Here is a 10598-nt window from a genome sequence, read left to right as displayed (position 1 = left end):
AATAGCCGACAATAACCACTGCTACCTCACATGTCCTGAGTTTTGCCATGAAAACTACCTGAGCAACCAAAACCTTCTACCTGGTGTCCTGTCCTTCTTAATGTGGAAGTACCTAGTTTCAGGGACATGAGCATCCCTTGCAGTGTGTTACTTTGGAAGAAAAGTCTTTCCCCACCTCCCCAGTTTATTCACTGAGTTACCCTGGCCATGCACAAATTTTGCCCCTGAGCAGGGGGCAGGAGGAAATCAGTGGGCCCCAGGAGTGCCCAGCCTCTTGCCTGAGATGTGCAAGCAGGGACTGTCGTGCTGCAGGGCAGATGGCACACACAAGCTCCTAGCGCCAATGGGGTTGTGGAGGAGGCCCATGCGTGCTCCACGCCAACATCGAGCAGTAGCCGGAGCAGGGGTGATGCCCGCACCTGCCTTGCTCAGGTGCTTGGAGCAGGCTGCAATGGGTCTCAGTGCTGGGAGCCCAATGGCTCTATCTTGTTAACAAGAATAATCGTGATTTAAAAGATTAATTTAAAAAATCATTAAGGTAGTCCTCAGTGGAGCCCCCAGACAATGGTAGAGATGGGGAGGGCGATACAGGGAAGGGATGACTGTGATGAAGGGGGAGCAGCGCAGGTGAAAGCACTCCTGGTTTCCTTGCAGCTGTGAAGCAGCTTAAACTAATCACTACTAATATTAGTTCACTGCGCACGTTTAACATGCCTCAGAGCTGACACATCTGCTTCAAGACTGTACACACGTAATTTGTTCCCACGGTGTGACCCAAAGATGAAACATGAAGTGCCGCCTGTGAGTGCCAGGTCTGCAAATGCTTCCTGAAATCTCTCAGAACTACTTATTAGCTTCTCAAGGCCGCTAACGAGAGGCAGAAACAGAAGAAACATCCCGACAATATTCTTTTGTTTGCTTTCCAAGTCTTCTCTTGTGAGCGTCTTTATACTGCTGTGAAATCTTGGAAATTCAACACTATTACACCAGGGTTGCCCCGCACTTGTTCAGAGGGGACCTGCGTTCACAGTTTTGTTGCACCAAAAACCTCCCCAGCTGAGCTATTTTGCAAGATCTCTCTTTCAGCCGCTATTTGTAATGGGTGATATGAATTAATTCAGGAAAAGCCTTCTCAAATGAAAAAAGAAAGCAACTGCTGAACTTTTTTTCCCCCTAGGCTGGCTCAAAAAGGACTATGCAGGGTGCACCTTTGTTGCTCCTTTCTCAGTCACATCCACAGGTCCTGCTACTCTGTACTTTGCCTAACAGGCAAAGGAGCCCTTCCTCCATCCTACCTGCATACATGGAGTGACAGCAAATGCTGCTCAGAAGCAGCACTTTTCGTCTTCTGGAGGGGGAACCACACTCAGCGCAACTGCCGAATAATCAGGGTGTTATAAAGAAAATGCCAGTAGGAGAGATGATACAAAATGGGTGCTCTGAAGAAACGTATGGGGAGAGGGATGCAGGGGATAAAAGAAACCACAAAAAGAGAGACTAGAAAGAAACAAAAGGAGAGGAGAACAAGCAGAGAAAAGTGAACGAATATACCCTCAGTCAGAGCGAAGACCTTTTCCATACCACAGAGAAAATTACCTAATCTAGTAATTTTAGCACTTAGCTCCTTCTCTTTCTTTCATCCCTCACTACCTCCCTAAGCTCTAGGCAAAGGAAATTTGGGGCATTTTCTCCTAGTATCTCCCCACTGTCCGGGGGGGCTCCACATCTCCCCCACAGAAACACCCCTCGCTGGTTCCTCTTCAGAGCCCGCTGGCACTSAGCACTGTCACGGGAAACACGTCAATTCCTCCCGTTTCTCTAAACCTCCTCTTCTCACTTCTGATTGACTACCCTAGGTGTTGATATTTCAGTCCCCCCTTCAGAGCAGGATTAGCAGAGATTTCTGCTCTCCTGCCCAGGGTGGAGTGAAGAGTAAATCCAACTTCTGCTCATCTTTCAATGCAACCTTTTGAAAAGTGTGGATTCCTTTACACTTGTAATCCGTCAACCAAAAATTTGATGTCAAAAAAATTACCAAGTAGCATGCACAACCACAGCCATCAAACATCGCATCTGAGTTTTGCCTTGTCCCTATACAAAGCCCCTGAAAGGAGGGAATATCCTAACCTCTGTCTCTTTTCTCCCTAACAAAAATTCTTTCAGAAGGTCCAGATTAATAGGTTAAAAACACAGTCAGAAAGCGAGGTTGTGGGGAACTCAAAAACCCAAAGAACAAATTTTGGTCTCTAGCCTCCAGTTAGACAAAGGGCTGGTTTCTGTGCCTGAGCTGTTGAAAGTTTTACCACCATCCTCAGAGAGAAGTAAAATCAGCCTTTACTGCCAAAAGAAACAAGCAGCTTCACATCTGAAAGAGAACTCTAGGCTTATAATAAAAAAGCATTTTTATTCAGCTATTTAAAACAATTACTAACCCTGAACTAGGCATTTTAAAAGTTTGGTTTTCTTATATCTCAGGGGGGCCTATCCAATCTATGATGCATAAAGTCTTTGGAAGAAAGGAGCCAAGACTTCTGATGGCTTATCCCACTTCTGTTTCTTAATAAAACACTGATTTCCATGGGTTTAAAAAATCTTGCACTTCGTGGTGAAGTATAAAATCCCAGCAAATCTCCCCAGCACTGTGCAGACAGGGAATGGGAAAAGAAGTTTCTGCAAGGAAATGCCTTAGATATAGCTAGAGTCTCAACAACACAGTTTGGAATTTTGCTCCTGAAGAGAAAAAACAGGAGACTTTCTTTTTTCCTGCCAATCCTTTAATGATCTTTTTTTTAACAGAGCATGAGCAGCAGTTTCATTAATGCTGACTTCCACCCAAAGGGAAAACCTGCCTTCCTTATTTTCAAGATGTGCTTTTTATCTCTCTCTGTTCCATCACGTAATTGTTGGAACAGTTAATGTACTAGCTGCTTTTTTGGGTTGTTTTTTGTTTGTTTGTTTGTTTGTTTTCTTTAAGAGTGGGAGGGACAAGAGCAGTGGGAAGACCAGGATACCGCTAGTCTTCTGGCCTGCAAAGACAGCACCAGGCAGAGACATCACTGCTATAGCTACCCGCGGGCATACCACAGTACAGACCCCGTCTGACATCTCTACCGTCACACCATTTGCCATCCTGACCTTCCCACCACCTGGCAGATGCACATCTCGCCCTGCAACAGGCTGTGGAAAGCAGCCCTGTATGGCAGGCATCAACCTGACTGATAAAGCGATTCCTTCACTTGACCTGAAACTGCAACACAAGGCCTGTCCAGAGTGACCTGTTTGTCAGACCCAATAGCTGAAAGAGCAAAGTAGTGTTGGTCCATTCACACCTAAAAGAAAACTGAAAATGCCTCCTGTTATGCACAACCCCTTCCTAGTCTTCCCCCTCCTGCCCTTCCCTCACCACTGTTTCCATTCAGGTTAATCCACGACCATTACAGTACATTTCAACGTAAAAATCAAAGGCTGAATGTACTGTAACCAAAGCAAACTACAAAACAATATTATATAAACCAGTGATGATATATATTTATATAAATGAGTGTGATGGAGACTCTGGAGCTGGGTTGGAGTGAGGTGGAAAGCAGAAAGAAGAATGCTGTTGCTAGATGCAGTCTGAGAAGCAGATTTGCATGCGGGCAAATCCTGCAGAAGACTAGGATGGCACAGTCACCTACAGGAGGATTAGCTGATCCAAATGAAATCCCAATTTGTAGTAGGTTTTATTTCCTTTTGAGGTGAAGAGCAGTGCAATTTACGCTGCTGACTTATTTCAGCACCTTTTATCCCGCACAAGAAAACCTCACTTTGCCATCCAGATTGTGCTAGCATCACAGGAGGGTGACACAAGCACACATTATCACTAACAGCTTTCTTAGACTGCAAACTCCCCAGCGAAGGGACCATGTCTGAGCGGTGTCCTACAGTGGCACTCAATCCTGCCACAAAGCACTGCTGTAATATAAATGCTAAAGAACATATAACATATAGACATAAAGGGCTATGCACAACTTTACCTTTTTCTCTCTCTGTATAAAGTGTTCCATTTTATAGCATCATCACAGGTAATTTGAAGGTGCAGTCAGAGACAAAGGGCACGAGCCACATCCATGACACAAGGACGTGTTTCCATGATATGCATCACTGTTCCTATATACTCGGAGGTCCCCGACTGCCACCTGCACGTCCCCCCCATGCTGTGCATGTCCCCGTGGGGAGGGTACACAAGTGTAGCCTGGGGAGCCAAGCACCATTTCCTGCACGCAGTCATTCCTCAGCATGGAGGCAGCAGCTCTGCTGGCAGCGGTAAGCAAGGTAAGTCGCCAATCCTTGTGTAGCTCACAAGAGAGGTATCAGAGCATCCAAAAGCTATTTCAAACAGGAAACACTGGAAGGGTGAATGCTAGGAAACACCCCAGCATACCAAACTTCTTTTGCACTTCTAAACCTCACCATTTACATTCCCTTGAACTGTCTTAGCAACACTGGAAAACTGGGAATCCCATTAAAAATAAATAAACCAACCAAACAACAAAAACCCATTCAAGAAAGGGAGTATCTGTTGCACTCGAGCTCACATCCCAGAGTAGAGAGCCACACAAAAACAAACTGTGCAATCAGACCATCTTTATAAAAAGATATCAAGACTAATCTAGTCCATACTCAGCTACATAAAATCATCACTGGGTTCATCTAAACAGTTCTTGCAAGTGTCTCCTGCACCTGGGCAGGCTGCTTAACCTCTCCAATGCCTCCCTACAACAGGGATAATGTCATCTACTTCACAGAAATCTTGTGTAGCTTTAATATCTGCAAAGGGCTTAAAAATCCAAGAGAAATTTGCAAAAAATGACAGCTTCCTCCCGTCATTCAAAAGCTACAACAGAACTGCTTGCCCTCAGCAAATCCAAAACAACAATGGCATATGGCTATTTATATTTCAAACTTGCCTGTTTTTCAAGGCAGAAAAACAATCTTCACATTGGGAGACTCAGGCTGGCTCTGTTAGCTTTTTTTCACTAAAGCTCCGAAGGATTCAGATGACTTTCAGAGCTATCCTTGCTCTTCACATGGCTCTGCTCATTATGAAGTCAGGTTTTTGTATGCACCCTAGAAATTTTTGTATTTCATAAAAGAACAAAAATGTTTTGTCACTTGGGATATCAGGCCTTACCTGATATGTGCTTATGCGTTTGCAGGTATATATATTTTTTCCCCTGGCAAAGTCATGATTACCAAGCCATCATGCAAAACAGTGGCGGATACATAGCTATGATCAACACATCTTCTCTTGGAGACGTACAAATATTTTAGATATCCTGACAGACCCAGGAAAGTCAGTACAAACTTTGTAATTTTTAGAATCCATCAGAGCCAAGATCCATTGTCCAGAGCAGCTCTGTTTATAAACACTTTCCAAAGTCTGTATACGCAGAGCAAGAGAGCAATAGCCTTATTCTACCCACTAACTTTCAAAGCCAAACGGAGATAGCCTGATGACTACAGCCTGTGCTAAAAAGGCGGCACAGTTATAGTAGGACAATAAAAACCAGGTCTGTGCCTTTCATCTATGTAATAAAGAACTCGGATTTCAGGAACCTGATGGTTGTAGATGTTTCCGTCAACCTGTATTTACTGCTAAGGCCTGGCTAAAAGAAACAGAGCAGTATCCATCATCAGGCACAAACATGCTCGAGCTGCTCGGTGGGCGCTGAAGAAACTAACTGGAAGCTGTACCACCAGCATTGCCCAAAACCAGAGTCTGGAGCCATACAGAAAAGCAAGCATTTGCAGGCGAGAAAAAAAGAGATTTGCTTTTAWAAAAGAGACAATAGGAAAGATATTGCCCACATAGACAAAGCTGTGGGAGAAAAGAGTCGCTCTCCGTGGTGACCAGGACCCCCTTCTCCCTCCTCCCCAGCCCTCAGGGGAGGCACAAGTGTCTGACCAGACACCCTGGGCTGCGGCCCCCTTTTACACATGCCCGCCGTGAAAAGTGTAATGCGACAGAAGGCAGCCTTGGCTTTCGCAGCCTCCTTCAAACAGCTCTCCGAGGGGCGTCACCTCCAAGAAGTCATTTCCTATTTTCACTTCTGGACTTAATACAAAGCTGGGGATTTGATTCCCAATCTCCTTCAATAAAAACGAAAGCCTGAAAGCTGCAGTTGATAAGCCAGTAAAAGGTAGCAGCCTCCTGCTGTTCCCGCCTGCTCCAAGCCTGCTCTTTTCCTCCCTTATGCAGATACGGACACAAATTTTAATCAGGAACACTAAACCACCACACTAACCTTTTCCCTGAAATCCCCCAAATGTACAAGCACAAGAAGCATCTTTGACTTTGGACATGTTGCAATTCCCAACGCAGTGTCTGAATATACACAGAGCCAAATGATCAGAGGAAGGATGCACAGGGAAGGACTGCCTAAATAACTTGGACACTTTAAATACTCAGATCCGTCTCCACAGCACAACACAGAGCATCGCACAAATCCCTGGGCAAGCAGCAGACCTGCAGCAGCATTGCACTGGCATGCGGCTCACCTGGAGGCAGGATTAATTAAGCCACAAAGCGATGCTGCCAGGACCCAGGCCGGCAGCGCCCAAGCTCTGAGCTGCATCAGGGAGACTTGGCTCATTCAGAGCTCTCGTTGCGATCCCTAACGTGGAAACTCTTCTTCTCCTCCAGCACACCTCTAGCTACTCCCCCTTCATCCATAGCATTTGTTTCCATTGATTATAAAGAGGTCATAAGTGAATAGTTGAGGTGGCATTGTCTACAGTGTGGATCTCTGTATTTCAGCAGATGAATCTAACCCTCGGTTCTTACAGACAGAGAATCTAAAGTATTACCAGGAAAAAAAAAAAAAAGCTATTTTGTGCTGTCTTGTCCTCTAATGTGGTTAAAAAAAGCAAAAGAGAAAACAAAAATACCGTGTTTCAAGGTTGTTTACAAACATATCAAATACTTTAAAAAAGAAGTCCAAAAGTTTTCCTCAGGCTTTATAAGAACCTTGGCTTAAACGGTAATAGCCCACACCTGAATAAAATTCAGCTCAGCAACCTATAATTAGGAGCCCTATGCCTCACACCACTTCCACATGCCACACTGTTAAACACGCAAGGCAAACATGCCCACTGCTTCCAGAAGATGGTGTAACAGGAGAACAAACACAGATGGAAAGAGCGCATGGCTACGTGTGACACTGTGACAAGTGTGGTACCTCAGGACAAAACAAAGTGCCTGAGTAGGATAAGCCAGCACAGCATCTACTTGGGCATCGTCCCAGGAGGTCTCTATGAAGACGATTGGTCTGAGTGGCCCTGACAAAATCAGACTGGTGTAGATTCCCAGTGACTTAAGTGGGCTTTGCCAAGGGCCAACAGTTTCGGCCCACTTCACTGCTAACTCTTTTAAGAAAGTTTCCAAGTGTGAAAATCTTCTAAACCACTGCTGTGAGAGCTGCCTTTTCCCACCAGATAGCACCTTGTCAGCCACCCATGTACATGCAGCAATTCCAGGAGCTAGCTGGAGCCCGCAGTCTTTACTGGTGAAAATAGCTTGGATGAAGGAACATGGAAGACCTCAGGCTCACGTCCATCCATTTGAGCACTGCCGATATCAGAAAATCCTACTGTACAAGTAACAGCTACTGCAGGCAAGACACACCCAACATACTCAACACAGTACCTTTCAGACTGCTTATCAAAAGCAAAGAGGAAACAGTGCCTGTTATCACTTGATGAACATGGGAGCAAGACATCAAAGTAATATATTGTTTAACAAAGCAGCTGGACTGCTCACATGGATACTCAACCAGTCTACTGAGTCCAAGAGTAAATTAGACCTAACATTGGTAGAAACCTTGCACAGCTCTGATCCCAGACAAGGATCTGCCTGTCAGCCCATTTTCAAGGCCACTAGAATCAGCTTTCTGAAATGGTGACCTAGGCCATGTGGACTAGTCCTGCAAATCCATTTCCTCCGTAATCATTCCCAAACATTTCATGAACACTGAGATTCTCTTCATTCTACTCATCAGTGATAGCGGGCACATCTCCTAATTAAATTCAGAGCACTGACTTGGTCTACAAAAGTTTGGGATGTGGTGCCAGGCTTTTGTTGTTTGTCTGTGGCTCGACAACCCACCACGTATTTCCAGCAAGGCAAAGATCATCTCTAGTTACTTTCTGCTCACAAAGAGGAGCTATTAAACATTGCAGAGTCCTTCCTAAAGCATCTGAGGCCAATATTAGCCCAACCCATAGTGTTACATACGCACTGCAAATCTACTTCACTGCAAACAAAATAACTGCATGGCTAGTTTTACCAGATGGCTGGACATATGCATCCTATCGATCAATTGCTAAGAAGAGCTCCATGAGAAGAACTGGCCTGTGTCACAAAAAACAAGGCAACGTCAAACTTGGCAGAGACAGCACAAATTGTGCATGGGCCTGAAGTGCTGCAGACACAATTTGCACTAGCATCTGCAATAGCACACGGGTATTTAAAAGAGAGCTGCTAATCAGAAGAGCTCAGTTATCAATTAATGGTTTCATAAATTATTTAAAAATGCCTAAACCAATTATTTCTTTTTCCCTATCAATTACGGAACATGTTTCAGAGGGAGCTCCGTGAGTAGCCTGAACATGAAAGAAAAGTACCACAAACAGGTATACTACCCTTGCTACAATAAGCTCTCTCCATCCTCAAGACACTCTTTCAGGTTCTCTGTCATTCTTCCTCCCTTCCTCTTGGGTACTTTTAAAGCCCAGTATCTGTGTGGTACAGCGCCAGCAAGGCAAATGCCAGATAAGGGCATCTACAGGACACTGGGAGGAGGGAGGTACAAAATGTCAGGGGCTTTGATGGATTGGACTTCTGGGAGAAAAGAAATGGGGTGGAGTGAGGGCTGGGGAGTTTGCAAGACTGGGGAACAAGGGTTGAAGGCAGAGCTGGTGGGGGAGGACACAGCACTGATGCCTTCAACACAAAGACTGCAGAAGAAGCTAAGCTTTCAAAAACTAAGACTCATGTGGAAAAAAGGGGTTAAAAAAACCTGTTATCAGTTACGACTAGAAGCCAAAATTAACAGTTCAGATTTAATGTGGAGGCGTAACAAATGGTCAAACCACATATTCATGCCCAAATACATGACATCATTAGAGAGATAAATTTGCACCAAGTGTCAGTGAAGTCCTGATTTATCTGTGTTCAGGGCAAGTCCAGTTTACATAACAAGCCTTTCAGAAACTCGGACAAGCTTCATGTCCGTGAACGGGCTTGCAAGCTGTTTGTTAGTGCCGATTTCTGTCGGCTCTTTCTAATGCTTGCAAATTGTCCTGCCTCTCGCATACAGAGGGCTGTTTAATCTATTTTGATGGATACTCACTTTCTGCATATATTTCCAGGATGAAGCACTTTATTTCGTCTCCTGATGTATGGCTCTCTTCTTCCAGCCTCACACGTAGCTGTTGTCAAGAAAGCATTAGGCCTCAGAGTTCAACTAGCAATAAAGCATCCCAGGCCTGAAACTTTCATGCCCTGCCTGAAGAATTCCCTCACTCCTAAAACCACCCACAGCACTTCCACCCAGCAGCTGCAACCAAAGCAGCAGTCCTAAAGTCTTGGGTGGTAAAGAAAAACAGTCTTCACCTTCCCAGTAGGCTGAAAGACTTTTTTAAGCTGCAATAAAATTCATTTGAAAAACTACTAAGCAAGAATGGTATTGGTGTATTTGACACAACATGCATACCTGCCAGGAGAAAAAAAGACTTCAATCTTTACAAAACTCTATTTTAAGGACAAATATCGCTATAGTAAGGGTATATCACTATCGCTGTAGTAAGAGTAAGTAAGTATAGTCACTTTTTTTTTTCCCCTTGGCAACTGCCCAGCTACAGCCATTGTTGTAATGTTGCTCTAGCACGAGGGCAACCTGTCATAAGCCCTTTTCGATATGTGGGTCACAGACTGCGACCTGGGCTGGAGCTGTCCCCAGGCTGCTTCCTCCCCCTGCCAACACAACTTACTGCGCCAGGCCTCCAAGCCTTCATCACATGGCACCGCGTAACTCCCTTCTCGTGCTTGTCGCTGGGTGGGAAGTCTCATTATTTCTGATTTGTCCTAGATCAGGTTTTTAGTTTGTCTGTTATCATTTTGCCTGTGCAGAAAACGCAGGCATGTGTGAAAGCGCAGCCTGTGAGCTCCCTGCCAAGCTTCACCGCAGACCTCCTGCCTTTCAAACAGCAATGCATCAACATGTTTCACAAACAGTCCACTCAACAAAAGCAACTACAGAAAAAAGGACAAAAAAGTAAGATGTGCCTCAAGATCCAAAATTTGCCTTAAACAAGACAAGCTTGAAGCCTTTTTACATTTTTGCAGGAAGTAGATTTTTTTTCCAATTAAATAGCATTTTCTTTCCTCATTAATCTTATCTCCTCATGCTGACTGTACTTCTCTCCCCACCTCCAGTTGATATAATGGGACGGAGGGAAAGGATAGTCACATAGTCTACTTCACATGCAATGCAGAGAACATAAGGCAGAAGGCTAAAGTAACCTAGGATAGATAGTGTGAATATCTCCATATGTGT

Source organism: Apteryx rowi, unplaced genomic scaffold, assembly GCF_003343035.1.
Source record: "Apteryx rowi isolate R43461 unplaced genomic scaffold, aptRow1 scaffold_350, whole genome shotgun sequence".
Lineage (NCBI taxonomy): Eukaryota > Metazoa > Chordata > Aves > Apterygiformes > Apterygidae > Apteryx > Apteryx rowi.
The sequence above is the reverse complement of the archived record's forward strand: the minus strand, read 5'-3'. Positions refer to the sequence as shown.